This window comes from Balaenoptera acutorostrata, chromosome 1, assembly GCF_949987535.1.
Source record: "Balaenoptera acutorostrata chromosome 1, mBalAcu1.1, whole genome shotgun sequence".
NCBI classification, from domain to species: Eukaryota; Metazoa; Chordata; class Mammalia; order Artiodactyla; family Balaenopteridae; genus Balaenoptera; species Balaenoptera acutorostrata.
In genome coordinates this window covers 4,367,643-4,393,093 of record NC_080064.1, presented here as the reverse complement: position 1 = coordinate 4,393,093, position 25,451 = coordinate 4,367,643, and the positions used below count along the sequence as shown (strand labels likewise).

Below are 25,451 nucleotides of genomic sequence, written 5' to 3'. Positions count from 1 at the left end.
AGAGACAGACAGACAGAGATACAGAGACAGAGGCACCTGAGCGCAGGAGGGAGAGTGCTTCCTGAAACCCACGGCCTCAGAGTCTCATCCCCAGAAATCCCAGGGGAAGGCATGCAGACTCCACCGCGGAACCACAGGGCAAAGGTGAGTTCCAGGTGGTCATGCAGTTCTTTCTTTTCTTTAAAACTAATTTTCCTCCCCTTCTGTGAAAGCATGTCAGAGTTCCTCCAATTACAGGAAGTTTATCAAGAGAATCTAGGGAGAGACCAGAACCCCGGCAGGATGGAGCATTCCAGGCCAGCCCCGGAGAGCAGCTCTGATGAGGGTCTGGGTGGGGGGACGTGCCTCGGAAAGGGTGTGTATGCACGCACACACACACACACACCACAGGTGTGCATACACGCACGCACACGCACGCACGCACAGGCCCACTCTACCCATCGGCCAAGCAGCCCGAGGTCTGCTGCCGCTCATGTACCCCAGGAGACGCTGGGGAAGGCCTCTCCTCCCTCAGGCCGGATGCTCTGCCCCAGGTCAGGCCAGAAGGGTGGCCTGAGCTTCCCGTGTGTGCGAGGACTTGCAAGCTCACGGCCCGCGTCCCAGGTGGTCGCAGGCCAGCCCCGGGGGGCCTCCCGCTGCTCCGAGAAGCAGATGCTCCACAGAGCAGGTGAAGATGAAGGACACAGGATCCCCCCCCCGGTAGGGGGTGGTGGCTAGAAGGACTTGAGAGCCATCTGGGCGACCCAAACGTCCAGCCAGAGCACATCTCAAACATGACTCAGAGAGTGTGTCCCACACCTTTGGGGGAGGCAGAGGGGCTGGGCCCGCCCCTACCTCCACTGGGATGAAGCGCACCCAGGGGTGCTTTTGCTCTCCTCCCTCTGGGGCCTGGCTGTGTCCACTTCCTGCCTCAGTGGATGCTCCCAGAGCCATGGGCGGGGCTGTCTCCCTGGGAGGAGCCGGGCTCCCATCAAGGCAACAGGCATCTCCTCACCCAGCGCCCCAGGCCTGAATGCCCCACGTGCACCAGCCCCTCTGTGGAGGCTGGGGGTCAGGGGGCCACACACAGCGCGAGATCTGGCTGGGGGTGTGCTGTGGGACAGAGCTGTGTCGCCCACACTCTACCGCCCCAGCTCTCTTTTCACACCGAGAGCGTTTCTCGCCTGTTCTGGTATCTGGACCTTGTCCTGCAGAGGGGGGAGGTTCTTAAAGATAAAGAACAGCGGAACCAGAGCGACCTGTCCCCAGTGCTGACCACTGTCAGGGGGACAAGGGGGGCTTCCTGCTGCAGGATGGGGACTCGGCTGACTGCCCGGAGGGCCTTTCCCTTACGAAACCCAAGCCCTGTCCTTCACGCCAAATAGAAGACAAGCTGCAGGTCTTAATGGCCCACCTCCAGGATTCCCTCCCCACTGGCGCCGGTGACGGGGTCCGGGTGAGGCAGCGGCTCCTGGCCCCCACACTCACCAGCTCCCTGGGGGGCGGTCGTGCAATCCCAGAGGACTCCAGGCAGCACCCACGGGCGGCACTGAGTCCAGGACACCCTGCGGTCAGCATGCCTGCGGCATCTCCAGCCCCTCGGCCGCGGCTGCAGTGCCGCGAGTACCTGGCTGGGGCGTCAGAGACAGAACCTCTTCATCCGCCTCTGAGCGGGATAACCAATGAGCCGAGGGACTGCGGGAGGGGGAGGTCTGAGCACGCGCTTCCCCTCCCCCTTAAGTGGTCCTGGTTTTCCCCACTCCTTGGGGGGCATCCACAGTAAGAGGGACAGAGAAATGCCGTATCTCCTATCAGAGCCGGACTGAGGTCTTTCCAACTGAGCCTCGGTGGGAAGAAAACACAGAGTTTGGGGGGCAGGGGGCGGGGAGGAAGAAGCACCCCTTGCCAGTGATCAGGGCTGTGACCCCTGTGATGATTCAAAGCCTGACTCAGCAGCTGACACAGGCGGGAGCAGAGACGGCCCAGCGCTCGGCAGATGGCAGATGGAGGGAGCAGCTCCAAGCTGCTTCCTTTGGCCCGGGCAGAGGGGTGGGTTTTAACCGCTTACCCCCCCAGGATGGGAGCAGGAGGGAGAGGCCGGCACCCTGGTGTCCCCCAGACAGGCAGCCTCAGAGTCGGTCTCTCTAGTGCAAGTGGACACGTTGGCGCCCTCCTTGTGCCACCAAGCAGTCCCTGGACACTCGGCCCTCCCCCAGGGCTTCCCCTCTGGAGCCTTGGACAACCCACACCCTGGGGGGCCCTCCAAGCAGGGTGCCGGGCAGGGAGGACTTGGGGAGCCGTGGGCGTTCCCATCTTGCCCGCTGCTACGGGTTTCTGCAGTAACATTGGGGGGCTGGTGGTGGGCCATGGGGACGGGGGCCACCTACCTCTGGCCAGCCCCGTGCAGGGGCCTCGGGTCACCGTGTCCAGCCGGGCCCCTCCCCTGTAGATGGCACAGTGCCTGGTACAGCACGCGGCTGACTGTCTGCAGCGGAGCCCCCAAACTCCGCGTGATCGCACGCACGGTGGTGCTGGACCCCTGGGCTTTTAGGGGGATTTCAGCGGTGACCCGTAGAAGTTGAGGGACAGACCTTGGTACCATCTGCAGAGGGAATCAGGAGCCTGAGAAGAAGCTTGCTCGCCAGGCAGCGTGTCTGAGGGATGCTGGGCCCCTAAAGTCTGTAGCACAAACCCATCCCTCCCCGGGGGAGGCACAGGCTGGCATCCTGAAAACGGGGCCCTATCTGAGCACCTCCCATCTGCCCTCAATGGGGCACGCTGCCCTGTCTCACCTGCTCACCTTGTCACCCACAGGTGAGCTCCATGCAGCCTCCCCAGGCTGCTGGGCTCACCGCTCTGAGGCCAGGAAGAGGGCTCTGCCCTCTAAGTACGCTGGCAGGTATGGCCAGGGTGACCCCCTACTGGATCCCACTCCTCATTGCGGGCCCCGGCTCCGGGTGGAACTGCTGGCTTTCCAGAGAGGGGATCCAACTCGACCCAGCTCGACCCCAGGTCCACACCCCACACTCCCACTCTTACCCCTTAGCCAGTAACACCCAACATGCAGTCCCTGCCAAGGGGGAAGAATCAGCAGACCAGAAAGAAAGCCATAGGAGCTTCTGGAGGGGGCCCTGGGGGTGGTGGTGGTGGGGAATCAATGGCAGAAACCTGCCGTGGTGGCTCAAATTGTGTCCCCCACCCCCCAAATATATGTCAGGGTCCCGATCCCTGGTATTGGTGAACAGGACCTTAGGAGGCAAAAGGGTCTTTGCAGATGTAATTAAGGTCAGGTCATCCTGGATTCGGGTGGACCCTACATCCAATGACAGGTTTCCCTAAAAGAGGAGAAGACACAGATGCAGGGAAGGAGGCATAGTGATGGAGGCAGCGATTGGGGTGATGTGTGTCCCTTTGCTGGGGGGGACCTGTGTCCCCAGCCCTGGTTCAGTTCCACACCTTGAGGGGAGGGGCAGCTTGCAGGGAAATTTCTGCAGCCCTCCTTGCATTAGCGTTTGTGAACAGGCTCCTGGGGCCCTCCCCGCTCTCCAGGGGACAAGTAAGAATAAGTAACAAATGATTTCAAAGAGGATTACGCTGCTGGTACCACGTGACAGAGGCATGAAAGATTAATATCTTGCCCACGCAGCACTACGCTAGCAACTGGAAAGCCAGCTTTACCCCACCTCATCCATTAAAGGCTCTGCTGAATTAAAAGAGATGCAAAAGAAAGCCATCAGGCACTGTGCCTTTGCAATCATATAATTAACAGGAAAAAAAATGCGTTTTTAAATGAAAATACTCATCGCAGGTGAGGTTGCAAAGAAGCTACTCCAATGAGACGTTGCTGCTTCGGGGACGTGCGGCACAATCTTTTGGGAAAGTAATTGGGCAATAAAGATCCATAGCTTGGGATCCAGAAATCCTACTGGTATAAACGTAACCTAACAGTCCAAGAGAGGAAATAAAGTTAGATGCACACCCGTGTTCAAGACAGCATTACTGGGAAGAGTGAAAAGATGCTAAATCCCTAAGGAGATCATGTTTCAGTGAATTTCGGGAAAACAATAGGATATAACTCGGTCACTCGCAGTGATGTCTCCCTGTTTGGGAAAGTGCTCCGGCAGTGATGTGAGTGGGGGAAGAGGGGAGCCCCACGCGATTCTGCCTGCCGGCGGGAGGGGAAAGCACACAGGAGAGTGCGGAGGGGTCCCGCCTCCCAACCGCACTCTTCCTGCCTCAGACTCAGAGACCCCCTTCTGGTGGGAGGGTCTGCATACATGAGGCAGAGAAAGAAAGAATCCAGTGGGGCTCTGCCAGCACTGAGCTGAAGGCTGGGCTGGACCTTTATGTGGTTTCCTCTTACCAGGAATCCTGGCGACCCCAGCCCAGGGGGAGGCCAAGGGTGAGCACCCATCCCATTAACAAGGCGATATGGGGCCCAGGGTCCTCTGCTGGCTGCGTGACCTGAGGTCAAGCATGGAAGCTGTTCTCACCCATGAAGCACCTACTCCTGGGGTGGCTGGAGGGTTACGAGTAAATGCTTGTAAGGTTTGAGCAAGAGCCTGACAGAGCAGATCCCAGACAAATGGCGGCTGCTGATACAAATAATGATAGGACAGCCACTATCCTACCCCTCCTCATCCCCACCGTCAACATCATCATGGTCATCATCACTGTTGTCACCAACATGACTGTCATCCTCATCATCACCACCATCACCATCACCATCACCATCACCACCATCACCATCAACAACACCATCACCATCACCATCACCACCACCATCACCATTACCACCACCATCACCATCATCAACACCAACACCATCACCACCATCACCATCACCAACACCATCACCATCACCATCACCATCACCATTACCACCAGCATCATATGAACTGCCTGCCTCCTTCCCGCAGTGGGGCAAAGGCTTTCAGCCGTCCAGCCTCCTTCCTGGAGGTCCCCAGCTCCCGTGGAAACCTGCTCACGGGGCCATGGCCTTCTCTGCCTGCCGCTTGGGACCACTCAATCTGGATGCCCTGGGACGGTTTCTGCAGTTAGAAGGCATTAACTTCGCATAATTAAGTGGCCCTGCTATAAACACATGAATGTGGCTGCCGGGCACCGAGCGTGCAGTCTGTTCGGGGAGGCTGCTGGGCTGCAGGACACAGCCCACCTGTCCAGATGCCAGGCGGCTGGGAGCCTGTGGCCGCCAGCCTAGGATGCCAGCCCCCGCATCAGAGCTGCCTCAGCACACAGGCTCTGAGCACCTGCCTTTGTCTTGCCCTCAGCTGCAGGGGTGTATCCTCGCTGACTGCCATCTTTGGATGGGTGCCAGGCCCCAGAGGCCACGGCTGCTCTGCCCTCCCTGGGGCATTGCCTGTTGTTCGGGGTGTGGCAGGATTGTGCCCTGGGGATAAGATACTTTGCGGAGAATCCATCAGTGGGGTGGCCAGCCTGGGGGAGATGGAATAAGGGAGCCCACGGCGGGGACGGCCACTGCCTGCTTCCAGAGAGCCCAGGCTTGGTCCCATGGATTCAGCTCAAGGATCCAAAGCTCACCAGATAGCTCCTCCAAGCAGGGCCTCTGAAAGTTCCTGGGGTGGATGAGTGGACAGAAGGGGAGGTGGGAGACCTGTCCTGCCTGCGGGCAGCACCAGGGCCAGTGCTAGGACTTCATTCCTGGAGTGAAGCCTCACAAAGAATGGATGAGTGGGATTTTTAGGGCTGTAACATCACCTCTCTGCAGCTCCGAGCCCCGGACATCAATGCTGTGAGGGGATGGGAGGCAAGGGTAGCCGTCCGACGCTTGCGACGCGCTGGCTCAAAGGACCGTGGGCTCTTGGAAGTTGGGGAAATCAGTCTGGGTCAGGCTAGTGTTCCTCGGGTCTAAAGGGAGGGTGACAGGCCTAGTGGTCCTGCCTCTGCACCAGCAATATTCACCCACATGTACAGGGAAATGAGCATCCCTCCGGAGCACCAAGCATGGGCCGTCTGGCTGAGGAAGCGGGGAGGCCTGGGTTGGGGGGATGCAGGAGCACCCTGAAAATGGTCTGATGTACGGAGGAGGTCCCACGGAGGATTTGGCACGAGGTTTGGTTCTTGCCCAGGGGTTTCCCTCCTCTGATCATCCCGAGTCAGGTGGCAGCCACTAGTCTGTAGGCCGGAGTCCCCCATCCCTTCCCAGCTCTGCAGAGGGCGGCTCCAACTTGGGGGCGGGGCGTGGGCCTTACATGAGCTGTTTCCTACCCTGTTCTGCCTTCTGGGAGGGTCCATCGTTCCTGAGAGCCTGCTTCTGCCACGTGCCTGCCCAAGGGCTGAGCTGGGGGTACAGAGGTGACGGGACAGACACGTCCCATCCTCACGGGGCACACGCTCTAGGAGGGACCGATGTCAGTAGCAAAGGTCATCCTGGAGTGTTGCTCAGAGAGACCTACAGGATGCTGGTGAGCGCTGCTCAGGGAGTGAACACAGGCTGGCAGTCAGAGAGCTGCATGGTCGCCCCAAGCTGCCGACAAGTATGATTCCTCCCCGAGCCCCAGTTTCCCTCTCCTTAAAACAAACAGGCTGGACCACATGCGTCAAAGAGTAAGAAGCCTGAAGGGACTTTCCTGAGCGCTGCTGGCTGGAGGAGCCCAGGGGCCCCAGCCCCAGAGTAATAAATGAAATAAAGCCCCATAATACTTCAAATGCCCGCTGGCTTGGGGGCTGCTTTAGAGACCAGGGGTTCTGCCTGAACCTGGGAGCAAGTGCCCTCTCGTCCCCTCAAGGGACTGGGGAAGGGTCCCCTGAGCTGTGCCCTCTCCCCATGAACTGGGGCCCTTTTTGTTTTCAGAGCTTTGGGTGACTGTTTGGGGCTGCACCCGCCGCCGCCTCACCTGCTGCTCGCAAAGGCTGCTGCCCAGGGGCCCACGTGGCTGTACCATGGGTCCCCACCCGGGCCTCAGCACCCATGCAGCCCAGCAGGTGGCTGGGAGCCTCCAGCAGTTCCCCATGGTTAACATGGTTACCAGGCTGCGGGAGGGTGGGGAGAAACCCTGTCCTCCACATCCCTCCCAGTGGTACCCCAGTGGGCTTTGTCAGAACCTTCCAGCCCTGGGTGAGGCAGGGAGCGAGGGCCCAGCTGGTCACACAGGCTTCGTGTGTGTTTTGGGGGGAGCTGTGGTAATCATGGTAGCTGGAGCAGCTCAGGGCTCCTGAGGGAACCAGGGGCATGGGACAGGGCTGGGGGCCTTGAGGGACCTGCTCAGCTTCTTTTCCCCCATTCTGCATGCATGACCCAGCTTGGCCCCACAGATGAGCCTCATCTGTCCCTTTGCTCTTGCCAAGGACATGGGATGCCTGGAATAGGGATTGCAAATTCCAACAAAACATCGTCCCCTTTCTGCATGGACACAGGTGCTCTGACTCCCAGGAGCGGGGGATGCCTCCCCGTTTACACCCTCCTGTGTCCTGGTCAGGACACATCTTTCTTCTGAAGAGGAGCAGCCCCTAAGATCTTTCCTCACTTAGCCCGGCGTCCCTCTCCTGAGGTTCCCCCAATACCCCAGGCCATCTCTCACCTTCTGGCACAGCTCTTCCTGCCCAGAAGACCGCCCTGTCCTGTCTCCCTCTGTCACCCAACACAGAGCCACACCGGCTCCAGCCTCGCCTCCTCCCTCCCTGACCACGTGGGAGGCACACTGCCCCTTCCTGCCCGCTGGGCCTGCAGACACTTCTGCTGTGGCCCGAGTGGCGCCTCCGTGGGCTGGAGCCCGTGTCTTCTCCCCCACCGACTGTGGGCCCTGAGGGCAGTGGCCTCGTCTACCCCCCGCTTCTCGGGTCAGTGAAGGAAGGGGTGACGTGCAGCATGGCCGCACCTGCACAAAGCCAGAGCAGGAGCAGGGTCGCTCCTATGAGCAACCACCGCCCCTCGAGTTGCGACATCAGGCCCAGGGTGGCCGATGAGTCTCATCTGAACAGCCTCTTTATTTAGGACGTGGGTCCACGTTTACCCACAGGAGCTGTCCCACGAGCCGTCAGAGGCCTTTCCCTAACCCAGCCTTCGGGATGAGGAGGGAGTACGGCAGCATCTCCAGTAGCATCCCTGGAGCCTCTGACGTGTCCTGGGCAGGACATGGGCGGGCACCCCAGCGCCTGTGCCCCTACAGAAAGGGGGCGATGTTTTGTTGGGATCTGCAATCTCTATTGGGATCTGTTGCAATCTCTGTTGGGATCTATTGCAGATCTGTTGGGATCTGCAATTTCTATTCCGGGCATCCCATGATCTTGGCAAGAGCAAAGGGACAGAGATGGCTCCGGGCAGCCTAAGCTGGGTGACAAAAACCCTTCTCCCCAGTGAGAGGCAAAGGCAACACTCCCCGGGGGGTGAGGGAGCCACTGAGCAGAGGTGGGGGCTCACGAGAGGGGGAGGGGAGATGCCACAGGTTCAGTCCCAAGTGACAGGCTGGCTCCCGGGAGGGGTGCCCGCTTCCGTCACACGGGGCAGGTGCTCAGAGTGAGCATCCCAGCCAAACCTCATTCCAGGAGCGCTGGGGCACCACGAACACCAGCACGTCCCCACCCACGGCAGGATTAAACCTCGATTCGGGATTCGAAGCTGACAAAGGCGTAGCAGGTCGCCCAGTAGAACAAGGGCTTCCTATGTTCCACAGTGTTGAAGAAGCCCCAGGAAGGCTTGCTCATCAGAGCTTCCAGTGATCAAGGCGTGTTTCCTTGGGTGCTGCTTTAAGAAGCGGAAATGGGAAAGTTTATGACAAACTGGGGAGTGTTTCTCAAAGTGTGGCCTTGGAACCCCGGGCAGCGGCTGCTGAGCTGCACCAGGACCCACAGGGGCTGTTTCCAGGCACCGCCCCCTGGGACCCCGACGTGTGCCCCAGGGCTCAGGACTGCCTGGCATCTCCGGGGCCACCGCAACCTCCGCGTTCTCATCCTCTGCAGTTGCATCATATGCAGAGCCACCCATGAAGCTGGAAGGATGAGCCCCGCAGTTCACAGGTGACCCCAGAAATGTCCCCATTAGGGCAGGACACAGAATCACGCACCATGGAGACTGAGGATGCGGCCGATGGACCCGGTTAACCAGAAAAGTGACTTTTCTTCCCACCGACCTGCTAACCCCGTGAGCGCGCCCCCTCTCGCCTCCCTTCCTTCTTTCACTGTCACTTTCTCAAGAGCCATTTAGGCAGCAGAATGCAAAGGTCAGGAGGGCGGGCGCTGGCACCCAACAGCCGGGGTTCAGATCTTGACTCCTTGTTAGTGCTCTGTGACCTGAGGATAGTCACCTCGGCTTTCAGTGCCTGTTTCTGCACCAGTAAAATGCAGACAACGGCATCTCCTTGAACTGAAGGAGTGGACACAGAACAGGGCAAAGACGCGGCACGTGCACCTGTTATGGGGGGGCAGCTCTGTCGCCTCCCCTCTTGGCAGAGACTGTGGCCCCAGCAGCGCGGGGCCCGCCTGATGCAGCGGACACCTGCCCCCACCTTCTACCTCCCTCTCTGACTGGGCTCCAGGATAACCCAGGGTTTCCTCCTGTCTTGACCTTCACCTTCCCTCTCAAATCCTGCACTCACGGCCACTCCCTGGGCTCCGTCTTCTGCCCCCTTTACTCTTGGCCCCACCTCCTGGGTGACGTTGTTCCCTGCCAAGGCTGTGACTGGTGGGGGGTTGGCAATCACCTCTGGTTTGAACCCCATTTGAACCCATGGCTCTCCCTCTCGATGCCCACAGCCGTGACTGGCCGAGGCAAAGACCTTGGACCCAACGAGGCAGGGTCAGCAGGATGTAGCCCGAGCAGACCCAGCGATGAAAAGGGGACCCCGAGCTCCACTTGCTGCCCGCATCCCACTGCCACCCAGCTCCACAGCAGCTTTGCCGTGACGCTCTCCTGCCTATTCATTCTACTCATCCGCTCGAGACAGATTTACGGGGTCCCACTCTGTGTGCAATGCTGGGCCTACAGCAGCACACAACACAGATAACAGTCTCTCTAGGATGACTCGCCATCTCCCCTGCCATCGCACGTGGTCCTCGCCCCACACTGCAGACACATCTGCCTCCTCCATCCCGGTGTGGACACGTCACTGCTGGTTCCAAAACCCCCAGGGGTCTGACGGCTGGCCTCCCAGACCCCAGTTCCTGCTCCCCCTCAATGACTCCCATATTCATGTCCCACCTGTGCTCCCCCTGGGCCTCGGCCACTGTTCAACCCCCTAGTCCTCCCTCCAGGGCCTGGCCCAATGCAGGGCTCTCTCCAGACAGTCCTTTCCCAGTTTTGCTATCACAACCCTGTCTTCTTTCAGGGTCTGGGTCAAATATCAACCCCACCTGCCTCCCATCTCTCTTCTATCAGCAGAGGCTTCTCTGACGGTTCCTGGTCTGTGGTTAGGTTAGGTGGGTCTTGCTCACCCTTGGCCTTTCAAATGTCTGCCGCAGAGGGCTTCCCCAGTTGGCGGTATTTATAGGTTTTAAACAATGTTTAAATTCTAATTTACTTTTTAATGCACGGATTCGTTAGAATTTCCTTCTGCTAGTTATTTCTGAGTCTCCTCCATCCAGAAGGGGCAGGAAGGGCACTGTTTCCAGAGAGACCCTGCCACCGCAGAGCACTCGGGAAGGCAAGGTTCCCAGGCAGATTTCTAGCTCCTTCTGCCCTGGGCTGTATTTGACAGCTTGTGGACATCAGGTTGCAGTTCACTCTGAGAGATCGTAAGGCTGCTGAAGGATGGAAAATGAAAACATGCTGTGCTGCAGAGGGTGGGCGTGCTTGGGGCGGGGCTCTGCAGCCCCCACAGGCTACTGTACAGGGGGGTAGGCGGGCAGACAGATGCCCCGCAGACTTGCGCACCCGGCCCTCCAGGAGGCCTGGGGTTGGGAGGACAGGGCAAGCCGTGTCCCTCCACTCACTGGGAGGCCATGATCTGCAGAGACAGCAACAGGCTCCCGCCCTCCTTCCTCCACGAGAGCCACCAGCTGGGTTCTCCCAGGCTGTTCCCCAGGAGCACCCAGCCCCTCTGAGGAGCCCCACGTGGGCTCATGAAATGACTCAGAAGGGGACCTGAGTCACTTTGCTTGAGCTTTCCCGGGAGCCACCTGGGCTCCAGGTAGAGCGAAGGTTTGCGCTCAGTCTATGACTGGACACAGAGGCTGGGAGGCTGACGGAGTGCCCGCCCTGTACCAGGGACTGTCCGTATGCCTCTGCCCGCCTCACTTTACCAATCCCGGAAAAGGGAGACGCGAGCACAAGGCCAAGCGGCTGGGAGAGTGAGAACCGGACATTCAGAGAGCTAGCTCTCCACTGGGGGCCACGGGCCAAGACCCCAGACAGGGGGCCCTGCGGACAAGACCCAGTGTCTACGGGACCCAAGAAGTCGCTCGCTTACTGGGGAAACTAGCCCGACGACGAACGGTTTGCTGGTTTGTTTTGAACCCAGTGCAGGGATCTGAGAAGGAGAAATATACACTTGGCTTTCAACCGTTGAGTTGGATGATGGATCTCAGCCACTCAGCAGCTGGGGCTCAAGATCAAGATCACGTTAGGTGGGGAAAACCCCCTAAGAGGGCTCAAGATCCTGGTGGGGAAAAGTCCCCTACCGGGTCTGCAGCACAGGTGTGAAGCTGAGGGAGACATCCCCAGCCCATCTCCGCTTTTCCCCCTTTCCCAGTCCTATTTAATCTGTACCCTGTGTGGCATTAAGACAGTCAGTTCTGGGGGCTTCCCTCGTGGCGCAGTGGTTGAGAATCTGCCTGCCAATGCAGGGGACACGGGTTCGAGCCCTGGTCTGGGAAGATCCCACATGCCGCGGAGCAACTGGGCCCGTGAGCCACAACTGCTGAGCCTGCGCGTCTGGAGCCTGTGCTCCACAACAAGAGAGGCCGCGATAGTGAGAGACCCGCGCACCGCGATGAAGAGCGGCCCCCGCTTGCCGCAACTAGAGAAAGCCCTCGCACAGAAACGAAGACCCAACACAGCCAAAAACTAAAATAAATAAATAAATTAAAATTAAAAAAAAAGAAGCTTATCTATGTATTAAAATTAAAAAAAAAAAAAAGACAGTCAGTTCTGCAAGAGCCTGTGTGCTGGAGCTAGAGGGAAGAGAGGTTGACTGCAAGGAGGAAGTTCAAGGCAGGCAGGTGCCAGGGATGTGGGTGAAATAGGATGAGGGACACATACAAGCCTGCGGACACTGGGTCTCCAGGGCTAACCACCTGGCCACTCGGTGGAGCAGGGGGTGACCTCCTGAGACCCTGTCCTCTGTGCTATGAGTTAGAAAGTGTGCGGGCGCAGGGCACACTTCAGCTGGGGGAGGGGGGGGCCGGGCCCAGAGTGCATCCCTCAGTGCAGAGGGAGAGGAAGGCTAGCCCCGTTTTAGCCCCGCGGGATGTGGCAAAGGGTAAGAAGACCCAGCAGCTGCTCACGTCCGCTCGGGCAGGGAGACTCATGTTCTCGCCAAGCCCAGGCCGGATAGAAAGCCTGAAGCGCCCCCTCCCCCGCCCAGTGACCCGATGACCCGTCGGGTGATGTCCCCAACTGGCCCCTTGTGTGTTTTCTCCTGGGGAGGCCCTGACCCTTTTCCTCCTCTGTACTGGCTGAGCCAAGGACCATATCTCCTCAGAGTCACCCCAAAGAAAGGGGGGACATGCTGCGGGTGGAGGGCTGAGCATGCTGGGCTTCCCACCGTGAGAAAGGCAGCTTCCATGTCCCTTGGGAGCTGGGATTGAACCTGACCCTCCTGCACATTGGAGGAGACGCATCTCTGGGGGGTAAGGATTTCCGGCACTTGCTGATGGGCTGGAGGGGGCCTGGTGCAGCGGGAACAGAATCCAGGAGGCCGGGTCCGTCTCACCACCGCTCTGTGCCTGTTTCCCATCCAGGCTAACCAGCCTCCCTCGCGGGGGTGGTTAGGGTTACTGACAAGGACCCGCAGCGCAGCGAGGTCAAGGCACAGAGCCCCTTCTTCCCTTTCATCTCACCCGGCGGCGCGGCCCGTTGCCACCTCTTTGATGACATCTTTGGGGCCACAGGGCCCTGGCTCCGGGGAACTGCCAGGCCGGGCAGGATGCTGTCGCCGAGAACTCTCTGTGGTCGGTAGCATCTCCCACTCCTGACAGCCCCAGTGACTCAGACGCACCCGGGGTGCTGTTTCCTCCACGGGTGTCAGCACCATCTCACAGGTGCGTCCTGAAGGGTGGCTGGAGCTGGTGGATGGCGTGTCCACGGGGTGCTGGTTTCCTCCAAGGGCAGAACCAAGGGAGTGACCTGGCTCAGACTGGCGGGAGGTACGGGGCCTGACGCGGCTCACCTCTGAGTGACCTTGGAGAAGTCTCTGACTTTGCCAAGGCTTCCGTTGCGTCCTCCAAAGGGGAAGATGCCCAACCCCTTGTAGCTCTAGCACGCTCGCCTCTATGAAGTGGGACCCCTGGCTGCGGAAAGGGGAGAGGAGGGGTCTCTGGCCCTGGACACCTTCAGAGACGGACCTCCCCGAATGCTGCCTGCAGTGTCACTGTTCTGCCTATCATTCAGGGACTCCAGGAAACTGCTTTGGTTCTGGGACCTTTGGCGAAGCGAAGGTCATGGAGAAGTGAAGGTCAAGGACTAGATACACGCTCCTTCTAGCCAGAGTCCTGGGAAGCCACACACGTTCGTTCCCCTGGGTTCCAGCAGTGGAGGAGGCCTTCCTTCGCCACGTGCGTGCTGCCCAGTTGCCATGGGCCCATCACCAACAAACAGGAAAGTCGAGAGGAGGCCCCCTCCCTTACCGGAAGCTGTCAAACCAAAACTTGTGCCACTCCCTTCCTCCTGAATCATTTGGGGTTTAGAAGATCATTGAAAAAGGAAAGAAAGCCAGCCCCATGGTGTGAAGCTTCTCAATCTGCCCCACCCCAGAGCTCGCTCACCCCTCCATCCCCCAGAGCCTCGGCCTGTGACCCTCACCAGATGAGCAGTAGTGTCCGTCTTGCCACACCTCCTGTGTGCAACTGCTTTCACACCCGTTCATTCCCGTCCAGGCGCCACGTCCAGACCCAAAAGGTTTGAGCACGAGACCCAGTTTCGCACTGTTCGTGACCCTCCCTCCCCCTGTGCCCTGGTTCAGTCCCCACACTGTCTGTCCACTGGCACGGCGCAAAGAGGCACAAAGAACGGGACCTTGGTTTTGTAGGGGAGCCTCCAGCAGGCTGCTTTCGAGGTAGGAACGTGCTGCAGCCTGAACATCCTCAATGTCACTGAGGCCGGGTGGGGGCTTGGAGAGTGTTCCTGATGGACAGGCCCCAGGGAGCCAATGCCCTCTGGGCCCCCGTTGTGATAGCACAGGGGAAGGAGCCCAAGAACCACACACAAGCCTGGGGTCTGCAGGTAGATGCAAACGCCAAGCAACAATCAGGAGGGCAGGTGCAACTCTCCACACTCAGGTCCCCAAACCCTGCAACGTGGGGCCTGAATGCGGTTTTGTTTGCAGAGCAGGAGCTTGCTCTTGGCATTGGAAGGCGGATGGCGTTTTTGAGGGGGAGGAGAAGTTGCAGCGAAAGAAGAAATCCTGAAACGACAGGCAGTGGGACAGCTGTGGCCTGAACTTGGTGTTCTTGCTCCTCGGATGTGGATGTATTAATTTCCATAAATGCTAATAGCTCACTTCCCCAAGAGCTATTACTTATGTCATCTCCCCTTGGATGCATTTCAACACAGGGCAGACAAGTGAAAGAGAAGAAAGGGCAGCCCCCACTGGTGAGTTCCCATTCCCCAACCCTGTCCGCACCAGGCAGCTCAGGACTGTTCCCTAAGGTGGCCCCTCTAACTGCAGGGTCAAGACCCCCCTGCCTTCGGCCCCACAACCAGGTCCCGATCATGCCAGGAGGCAAAGAAAGTTACCAACCCCAAAAATGCTGAATCACAAAGTAAGCTGGGTAGGAAAGTGGGGGTGGGGTGGGAAGGGAGCCGGTGGCTAGGGAGGAAGGCAGGAAAGGGTGCTAAGGGGCTTCTCACCTGGAGCCCCCCAGGCCGCTCTAGACAAAGCGTAGACCCTAAAGGAGCCCCCAGACAAATGCCAGGAGGAGCAGAGCCAGGGTAGGGTGGGAGGGTGGGAAGGTGGGCAGGTACAGGACTGCTACTGCAGCAGGAAGCGGTGCAGCAGCTGGGTCTCTGTGTCCTGCGTCCTGCAGGAGCAGCAGCAGGTAGGGGAGGTGGGGAGCGAAGAGAAGCTGGAGAGGGGGCAGGGGTATAGGGACCGGGGTGGGGTGGGGTGTGTAGGTAGCCAGATGAACTGGTGCAGGAGGAGAATGCCAAGGTCCTGGGGAGCAAGGCAAGGTGCAGAGAGGGCGCCCACGGGGAGAGATGTAGCGATTGGGAGCAGAATGGGTGGGAAGATGGGGCCAGGGATCTGGAAGGAAAGGCAAGATGAGCCTTCAGGAGCAACAAGGAGAGAGATGCGGAGGACCAAGACCAGGAGCGCTCCGATGGGGCTGCGCTGAAGGGGGGATGGGGGAGGGGGAGGCGAGACTGCGGGAAAAGGAGGGGGCAGAGACGGGACGAGCGGAAGGATGAAGTTTGGGGCAGGGGTCGGGGATGGGAGCTAAAAGGTCGGGCGGGTTGGCAGATAGGGCAGGCAAGGGAGGACGGGTTGGGGGAAGGGAGATGATGGAGAACAAGGCGAGCCGGCTGGAGAGGAGGTGAGGACGGAGGCGGGCGCGGGGACGCGCTGGGGAAAAGGATATGGAGAGTCAGCGCGGGCCTCGCGGGGGCCCGCCGCCGCTCTCCCGGCGCACGGCCGTGTACTGCGCGGACGGCCGGGGTCTCCCCCTGCACTCACCTGGGGGCTCCAGCTCCGGATCCTCTGCCCCGCTCCGGATCTTCCTTCCCGCCCTGCCCCTGCGACTTTAGCGCCCCCGAATCCCACTAGCTCCACCAGGTTCCGCCCGCAGCATCTTCACCTCGTGGGACGCCCGGGGCCACGCCTCTGCCAGCTTCTCATTGGCTGGCCTTCACGCCACTCACATTCCTATTGGCAGAGGGATCGCCGACCATGCAAATAAGAACGGGCCCGCCGCCGCGCCTATTGGCTGGCGCTCCCGGAGCGGCGCCCCTGGACTTGGGCTCTGATTGGTCCCACGGTGCTGCTGACGCAAAGGTCGGGGGGTGGGTTCTTTCCCTTCTGAGGCTCCTCCGGCGGGTGGCAGCGGGTCGGGTGACCCTCGGCCGGTCCTCGGACCGCAAGGCTTGCGGCTCCGGTGGGCACCGGCCGGCCGCCGGGCCTCTGGATCCGTCCGAGGGGCACATCCTCGAAAGCTTGGGGCTCGACGCCCCAGGGCGGGTGCGGCAGCTGCAGCCTCGTCTCCTAGGTAACGCTGCCCGCCGCGGGCGGAACCACGTTGGCTGGCTCCGCGGGGGAGGTTAGACGCGGCCCGGAGGCGCGGGGGCCGCCGAACGGGTCGGGGCCTCGGGCCCGGGGTGGGGGTGCTCTGTGCGTCTTTCCCCGGGGCCCGGTGCCTGCGGGGCGCGGCAGCCGGGCGGGCGCGGGGCTGTGCCCGCGTCGGTCGCACCTCTTTTCCCCCTCCGTGACACTTGGTGCGGCCGGGGCCGCAGGCTTCGGGGGCTTCTTAGGGCTCAACCTCAGTACTCTGTCCCTAGACCCTGCGCCCCCTTGCAGCCCTCCAGCTTAAGGCGAGCGCGGTGCCGCCGGCCTGGGCTGTGCTGAGACCGCGGCTTTGGCCCTCCCCTTTTCCCCTTCGGACCCCTGCCGGGGACCCCTGCTTTTCCTGTCCCCACTGGGTGCCTGTCCCCCGCTGGCCCTGCCGACCCGTCCCAGCGCCGCCGCCCAGTGGAGATCTGGAGACTCCCTGGCCCTTGCAGGAGGCCTTGCCTTGATGGCCCTGCCTGCCTACGGCCTCCCCTGGAGCTGCTCCCACCTTCCCCTCCGCTGTCCAGCCCACCGACCTCCGGACCGCCTCTGAGCACCCCACCTGGGCCCTTCTCGAGACCCCAGTGCTCGGTCTCCTGCTCGCTTCTTCAGACTCAGAGGCCCCACCTTTGCATCTCTCTTCCATGCCTGTCTCCCTAGAAGACAGATGCCTTCTCAGACCCGGTCCTGCCTTCGGTGTTGCACTGTGTCACTTGGGTTGAAGCATACGAAGGAAGTCTGGCCTCCCAACCTTGTGTAGTTGGAAAAGGTGTCCTTTAGATGATTGTGGATAGTCGCCCCCAGTTCCCGCCCAGGTCTTCATCACAGCTCACTACACCCTCTGGGCCTCTGATTTTCAGAGGTCACAGCCACCTCCCTTGTGTGCTAACTTGCATCCTGTCTCTTTCTGCCTCTCTCCAGATACATTCCTCGAGGGCAGGACGGTTTCTCCACGGCCTGGCACGTGGTAGGTACTCAAAGACTATTCCTTGAATGAGGAATTCCTGGCAGTGCTTAAGTAGACCTCTGCTTACTCTCAAAAAAGCTCCCCAAAGCTTTCAGGTCTCAGGCATTCCAGATTTTGTTCACTTCTGGGTGGGAAGCGTCCCTGTGTCCGGGCAGCTCCTTGTGGTTCCTGCTCCTCCCTTTCCTTGGTGAACCACTGCTTGTGAGACATCAACCCAGCTTAGCACTTCAGCGCCCGGATTCCCTCCTCTTCTCTACCCTCCCTCCCCCGCCAAAAAAAGGAGTCTGGATTAGGCTTGTCTTCTGTGTGCTGCTCACACTCGATCCCTTGTTTTTTTAATTTTTAAAATTTTATTTTATTATTTTTATACAGCAGGTTGTTATTAGTCTATTTTATACATATTAGTGTGTATATGTCAATCCCAATCTCCCAATTCATCCCACCATCCCCCCACCCTGCCCCTGCTTTCCCCCCTTGGTGTCCATACGTTTGTCCTCTACATCTGTGTCTCTATTTCTGCCTTGCAAACTGGTTCATCTGTACCATTTTCTAGATTCCACATATATGCATTAATATACCATATTTGTTTTTCTCTTTCTGACTTCACTCTGTATGACAGTCTCTGGGTCCATCCACGTCTCTACAAGTGACCCAATTTCGTTCCTTTTTATGGCTGAGTAATATTCCATTGTATATGTGTACCATATCTTCTCTATCATTTTGTCTATTGATGGGCATTTAGGTTGCTCCCATGACATGGCTATTGTAAACAGTGCTGCAATGAACATTGGGGTGCATGTGTCTTTTTGAATTATGGTTTTCTCTGGGTACATGCCCAGTAGTGGGATTACTGGGTCATGTGGTAGTTCTATTTTTAGTTTTTTAAGGAACCTCCATACTGTTCTCCATAGTGGCTGTATCAATTTACATTCCCACCAACAGTGCAAGAGGGTTCCCTTTTCTCCACACCCTCTCCAGCATTTGTTGTTTGTAGATTTTCTGATGATGGCCATTCTCATGGGTGTGAGGTGATACCTCCTTGTAGTTTTGATTTGCATTTCTCTGATAATTAGTGATGTTGAGCAGCTTTTCATGTGCCTCTTGGCCATCTGTATGTCCTTGGAAAAATGTCTATTTAAGTCTTCTGCCCATTTTTTGATTGGGTTGTTTTTTTTTTAATATTGAGCTGCATGAGCTGTTTATATATTTTGGAGATAAATCGTTTGTCCGTTGATTCGTTTGCAAATATTTTCTCCCATTCTGAGGGTTGTCTTTTCATCTTGTTTATTGTTTCCTTTGCTGTGCAAAAGCTTTTAAGTTTCATTAGGTCCCATTTGTTTATTTTTGTTTTTATTTCCATTACTCTAGGAGGTGGGTCAAAAAAGATCTTGCTGTGATTTATGTCAGAGGGTGTCTTTCCTATGTTTTCCTCTAAGAGTTTTATAGTGTCTGGTCTTACATTTAGGTCTTTAATCCATTTTGAGTTTATTTTTGTGTATGGTGTTAGGGAGTGTTCTAATTTCATTCTTTTACATGTAGCTGTCCAGTTTTCCCAGCATCATTTGTTGAAGAGACTGTCTTTTCTCCATTGTATATCCTTGCCTCCGTTGTCATAGATTAGTTGAGCATAGGTGCGTGAGTTTATCTCTGCGCTTTCTATCCAGTTCTGTTGATCTATATTTCTGTTTTTGTGCCAGTACCATATTGTCTTCATTACTGTAGCTTTGTAGTATATTCTGAAGTCAGGGAGTCTGATTCCTCCAGCTCCATGTTTTTTCCCTCAAGATTGCTTTGGCTGTTTGGGGTCTTTTGTGTCTCCATACAAATTTTAAGATTTTTTTTCTAGTTCTGTAAAAAATGCCATTGGTAATTTGATAGGGATTGCACTGAATCTATAGATTGCTTTGGGTAGTATAGTCATTTTCACAATATTGATTCTTCCAATCCAAGGACATGGTATATCTCTCCATCTGTTTGTGTCATCTTTGATTTCTTTCATCAGTGTTTTATAGTTTTCTGAGTACAGATCTTTTATCTCCTTAGGTAGGTTTATTTCTAGGTATTTTATTCTTTTTGTTGCAATGGTGAATGGGATTATTTCCTTAATTTCTCTTTCTGATCTTTCATTGTTAGTGTAAGGGATGCAAGAGACGTCTGTGCATTAATATTGTATCCTGCAACTTTACCAAATTCATTGATTAGCTCTAGTAGTTTTCTGGTGGCACCTTTAGGATTCTCTCTGTATAGTGTCATGTCATCTGCAAACAGTGACAGTTTTACTTCTTCTTTTCCAATTTGTATTCCTTTCATTTCTTTTTCTTCTCTGATTGCCGTGACTAGGACTTCCAATATTATGTTGAATAATAGTGACGAGAGTGGACATCCTTGTCTTGTTCCTGATCTTCGATAAATGCTTTCAGTTTGTCACCATTGAGAGTGATGTTTGCTATGGGTTTGTCATATATGACCTTTATTATGTTGAGGTAGTTTCCCTCTATGCCCACTTTCTGGAGAGTTTTTATCATAAATCGGTGTTGAATTTTGTCAAAAGCTTTTTCTGCATCTTTTGAGATGATGAAATGGTTTTTATTCTTCAGTTTGTTACTATGGTGTATCACATTGATTGATTTGCATATATTGAAGAATCCTTGCACCCCTGGGATAAATCCCACTTGATCATGGTGTATGATCCTTTTAATGTGTTGTTGGATTCTGTTTGCTAGTATTTTGTTGAGGATTTTTGCATCTATAATCATCAGTGATATTGGTCTGTAATTTTCTTTTTTTGTAGTATCTTTGTCTGGTTTTGGTATCAGGGTGATGGTGGCTCATAGAATGAGTTTGGAAGTGTTCCTTCTTCTGTGATTTTTTGGAAGAGTTTGAGAAGGATAGGTGTTAGCTCTTCTCTAAATGTTTGATAGAATTCACCTGTGAAGCCATCTGGTCCTGGACTTTTGTTTGTTGGAAGATTTTTAATCACAGTTTCAATTTTATTACTTGTGATTGGTCTGTTCATATTTTCTATTTCTACCTGCTTCAGTCTTGGAAGGTTGTACGTTTCTAAGAATTTGTGCATTTCTTCCAGGTTGTCCATTTTATTGGCATAGAGTTGCTTGTGCTAGTCTCTTATGATGCTCTGTATTTCTTCGGTGTCCATTGTAACTTCTTTTTCATTTCTAATTTTATTGATTTGAGTCCTCTCCCTCTTTTTCTTGATGAGTCTGGCTAAAGGTTTATCAATTTTGTTTATCTTCCCAAAGAACCAGCTTTTAGTTTTATTGATCTTTGCTATTGTTTTCTTTGTTTCTATTTCATTTATTTCTGCTCTGATCTTTATGATTTCTTTCCTTCTACTAACTTTGGGTTTTGTTTGTTCTTTCTCTAGTTCCTTTAGGGGTAAGGTTAGATTGTTTGAAATTTTCTTCTTGTTTCTTGAGGTAGGATTGTATTGCTAAAAGCTTCCCTCTTAGAACTGCTTTTGCTGCATCTCACAGTCATGTTTTCATTGTCATTTGTCTCTAGGTATTTTTTGATTTTCTCTTTGATTTCTTCAGTGATCTCTTGGTTATTTAGTAGTGTGTTGTTTAGCCTCCATGTGTTTTTGCTTTTTACGGTTTTTTTCCTGTAATTTATTTCTAATCTCATAGTGTTGTGGTCGGAAAAGATGCTTGATACGATTTCAGGTTTCTTAAATTATCCGAGGCTTGGTTTGTGACCCAAGATGTGATCTATCCTGGAGAATGTTCTGTGTGCACTTAAGAAGAAAGTGTTATCTGCTGTTTCCGGACGGAATATCCTATAAATATAAATTAAATCTATTTGGTCCATTGTGTCATTTAAAGCTTGTGTTTCCTTATTAGTTTTCTGTCTGGATGATCTGTCCATTGGTGTAAGTGAGGTGTTAAAGTCCCCCACTATTATTGTGTTACCATCAATTTCCTCTTTTATAGCTGTTAGCATTTGCCGTATGTATTGAGGTGCTCCTATGTTGGGTGCATATATATTTATAATTGTTATATCTTCTTCTTGGATTGATCCCTTGATCATTATGTAGTGTCCTTCCTTGTCTCTTGTCACATACTGTATTTAAAAGTCTATTTTATCTGATATGAATATTGCTACTCCAGCTTTCTTTTGATTTCCATTTGCATGGAATATCTTTATCCATCCCCTCACTTTCAATCTGTATCTGTCCCTAGGTCTGAAGTGTGTGTTTTATAGACAGCATATATTGTTTTTGTATCCATTCAGCAAGCCTGTGTCTTTTGGTTGGAGCATTTAATCCATTCACATTTAAGGTAATTATCGATATGTATGCTCCTATTACATTTTCTTAATTGTTTTGGGATTGTTTTTGTTGGTCCTTTTCTTCTCTTGTGTTTCCTACTTAGAGAAGTTCCTTTAGCATTTGTTGTAGAGGTGGTTTGGTGGTGCTGAATTCTCTTAGTTTTTGCTTGTCTGTACAGCTTTTGATTGCTCTGTCGAATCTGAGTGAGATCTTGCCGGGTAGAGTAATCTTGGTTGTAGGTTCTTCCCTTTCATCACTTTAAATATATCGTGCCACTCCCTTCTGGCTTGTAGAGTTTCTGCTGAGAAATCAGCTGTTAACCTTATGGGAGTTCCCTTGTATGTTATGTGTAGTTTTTCCTTTGTTGCTTTCAATAATTTTTCTTTGTCTTTAATTTTTGTCAGTTTGGTTACTCTGTGTCTCGGCGTGTTTATCCTTGGGTTTATCCTGCCTGGGACTCTCTGTGCTTCCTGGACTTGGGCGCCTATTTTCTTTCCTATGTTAAGGAAGTTTTCGACTATAATCTCTTCAAATATTTTCTCAGTTCCTTTCTCTCTCTCTTCTCCTTCTGGGACCACTATAATGCAAATGTTGGTGCATTTAATGTTGTCCCAGAGGTCTCTTAGGCTGTCTTCATTTATTTTCATTATTCTGTTCTCCAGCAGTGATTTCCACCATTCTGTCTTACAGGTCACTTATCCGTTCTTCTGCCTCAGTTATTCTGCTATTGATTCCTTCTAGTGTATTTTTCATTTCAGTTATTGTATTGTTCATCTCTGTGTGTTCTTTAATTCTTCTAGGTCTTTGTTAAACATTTCTTTCATCTTCTCGATCCTTTCTCCATTCTTTTTCCGAGGTCCTGGATCATCTTGACTATCATTATTCTGAATTCTTCTTCTGGAAGGTTGCCTATCTCCACTTCATTTAGTTGTTTTTATGGGGTTTTATCTTGTTCCTTCATCTGGTACATAGCCCTCTGCCTTTTCATCTTATCTGTCTTTCTGTGAATGTGGTTTTTGTTCCACAAGCTCCAGGATTGTAGTTCTTCTTGCTTCTACTGTCTGCCCTCTGGTGGATGAGGCCATCTAAGAGGCTTGTGCAAGCTTCCTGTTGGAAGGGACTGGTGGTGGCTAGAGCTGACTGTTGCTCTGGTGGGCAGAGCTCAGTAAAACTTTAATCCGCTTGTCTGCTGATGGGTGGGGCTGGGTTCCCTCCTTGTTGGTTGTTTGGCCTGAGGCGACCCAACACTGGAGCCTACCCGGGCCCTCTGGTGGGGCTAATGGTGGACCCTGGGAGGGCTCTCGCCAAGGAGTACTTCCCAGAACTTCTGCTGCCAGTGTCCTTGTCCTCACGGTGAGACACAGCCACCCCCTGCCTTGGCAGGAGACCCTCCAACACTAGCAGGTAGGTCTGATTCAGTCTCCTATGGGGTCACTGCTCCTTCCCCTGGGTCCCAATGCGCACACTACTTTGTGTGTGCCCTCCAAGAGTGGATTCTCTGTTTCCCCCAGTCCTGTCGAAGTCCTGCAGTCAAATCCCGCTAGCCTTCAAAGTCTGATTCTCTAGGAATTCCTCCTCCCGTTGCCGGACCCCCAGGTTGGGAACCTGACGTGGGGCTCGGAACCTTCACTCCAGTGGGTGGACTTCTGTGGTATAAGTGTTCTCTAATTTGTGAGTCACCCACCCACCAGTTATGGGATTTGATTTTACTCTGATTGCGCCCCTCCTACCGTCTCACTGTGGCTTCTCCTTTGTCTTTGGATGTGGGGTATCTTTTTTGGTGAGATCCAGTGTCTTCCTGTCGATGACTGTCCAGCAGCTAGTTGTGATTCCGGTGCTCTCACAAGAGGGAGTGAGCACACGTCCTACGCCGCCATCTTGAACCAATCTCCACCCCCTTGTTTTTGTCCCACTGGATATTTAGATTCTTGAAGACAGGGCATTTGACAGTCCGCTTCATGGTGTGTGTACTGGGACAGAACAAGTGCTTGGTGAATATTTGTTGACCGGGTCTGCAGAAGCAAAGACCTCCAGGGAACTTTACAGCCGCTCCTTTTGTAGATGAGAAGCAGACACCTGGAGGGCCAGAGACTTTCCAGAAGTCTGAGAGGAGAGGGAGGATCAGCCCGGTCCTGGACCAGTGCCCTCTCTGTGCCCTCAGGGCCTCTGCTCCTTTGCCTCTCCTGGCCTTGGTGGGCAGAGGGCCGGCATGGCTATAACGTCTTTGATGTGAGTGTGACTGGCTGTGTGCTTTCAGACTGGCTGTTTAACCTCTGAGCTTCACTTTCCACATCTATAACATGGGGACAGTAATGGTACTTACCTTACGGAGATGTTGGAATAATGAATATGAAGATGTTTGCGAGTGTCTGGCTCACGATAAGGATTCAATAAAAGCTGGTGCATTTTCTTTATTTCCCCTCCGGAGAGCCCACTGTACCCTTCTCTTGGGCTCAAAGCATGGGACCCTCCCAGTTTTCCCTTTTCTGTTCATCTAGCCCCAAAGGCCCCTCTGCCCTTCCTCCACAGCCTTCTTAATTCCTCCACAGCATAACTTAATGATTTACTGAATCACTAAAAAAGTTTTCACTGAGGGCCTAGGCCTGATCTCGTGGAGCTCAGTCCTGCAGGACGACCGGGACCACGTAGCCTGGTGGAGCCTGGTGGAGCGGGGTGCCTTCTGTGGCAGGGTCCTGTGTGGGGGATGGGGGTGCTCTCCTGGGGAGGTGGCTCCTGGTCTGACTTCTCAAGGAAGAGGAGGAGTCACCCCGGGGTGTGCGCCTGTTGGGCTGGGGGGTGGCACGGACGTGGTGTCCAGGAGGAACTGAAGCAAGGGCTGCGCGGAGTGGACAGGAGTGAGGGCTGGGTGAGAGCCGTTCTGGGTGGGGGGGTGGGGGAAGGCAAGAGCTCTGCGTGTCTCAGAGCCCCTGGGACCGTCTGGGCTCCCACCCCCAGGAGCCTGTGTCTCAGGAGTCACCTCCCTTCCGTCCCCCTCTCGGAATGTTGCTGCCTGCTTGCACCTGCCCGTCTCAGTTCTTTGATTTTGGGTGGCCTGCCTTTCCGAGTAGCTGCCTCTTGTGCCGGTGCATCTCCTGCTGGTGCTGCCTGGGGCATCCTGTTGTGCGTCCCCTGCCCGGGCGACCGTAGCAGGAGGGCTCCGCAGCAGCTCCCCGCCAAGTGTGGTGCTGGGTCCCACTCCCTCAGGGAAGTGCGGGGAGGTACTGGCGCAGGAATCTGGGGCACGGGAGCAAAGTCTGGAGCGCCCTGCAAAGGAGGCTGCGTCCTGGGCTCGGGAAACACCGCGGGGCAGGGTGTGGGGCTGGTGGGGCCCCTTCCAGAGGGTATCCTGCCGTGTGTGCTTTGCTTGTGCTCCCAAGGCAGGAAGGGCTTCCCTGTAGATATGCACTCGCTTTCTAAGGATAAACGTCCCAACTTTATAACTAATGTCAAGGAGAAAACCACATTTTCCTGAAAAACAAATGTTTGGGAGTCAAGTTTATTGAAACTTAAATTTCATGATTGAATTTGTTGAGTCCTGATGGACAGCCTGGTACCAAGGCCACAGGACAGTAGGTTCCCTTCTGCAAGCAGTGGGCCAGTGAGCAGATCAGTACAGGACAGGTGACAAGTGCTCAGAGGCCTGCTGGGTGTTGGTCAGACCTCTTCTGCTTACAGGTCATGGACACCTGTAGGAGTTCCCATGGCTTCTGTAACAAACTACCACAAACTGGGGGACTGAAAACAATTTCTCTTCTTTCAGTTCTGAAGGTTAGAAGTCCGAAATCAGTCTCGCTGGGATAAAGTCAAGGTGCGGGCAGGGCTG

General features: G+C 54.8%; 2 protein-coding genes across 5 annotated transcripts in view; one reads left to right on the top strand and one right to left on the bottom strand.

Annotated features, from left to right (window-relative positions):
- The window catches only part of KCNAB2 (potassium voltage-gated channel subfamily A regulatory beta subunit 2), a 97,045-nt gene extending 81,129 nt beyond the window's left edge, over positions 1-15,916 (bottom strand). The window contains exon 1 of the mRNA XM_057556931.1: positions 15,786-15,916. The gene's annotated coding sequence lies outside the window, so the exon portion shown is untranslated. The remainder of the gene's footprint in view (positions 1-15,785) is intronic.
- A 205-nt stretch (positions 15,917-16,121) lies between these two features.
- NPHP4 (nephrocystin 4) overlaps positions 16,122-25,451 on the top strand; it is a 140,157-nt gene continuing 130,827 nt past the window's right edge. For 3 of the 4 annotated variants that reach the window (XM_057555489.1, XM_057555484.1, XM_057555476.1), the window contains exons 1-2: positions 16,122-16,314; positions 17,295-17,340. The gene's annotated coding sequence lies outside the window, so the exon portion shown is untranslated. Of the gene's footprint in view, positions 16,315-17,294; positions 17,345-25,451 lie in introns of all 4 variants that reach the window. The other variant, XM_057555481.1, reaches the window with a different exon arrangement.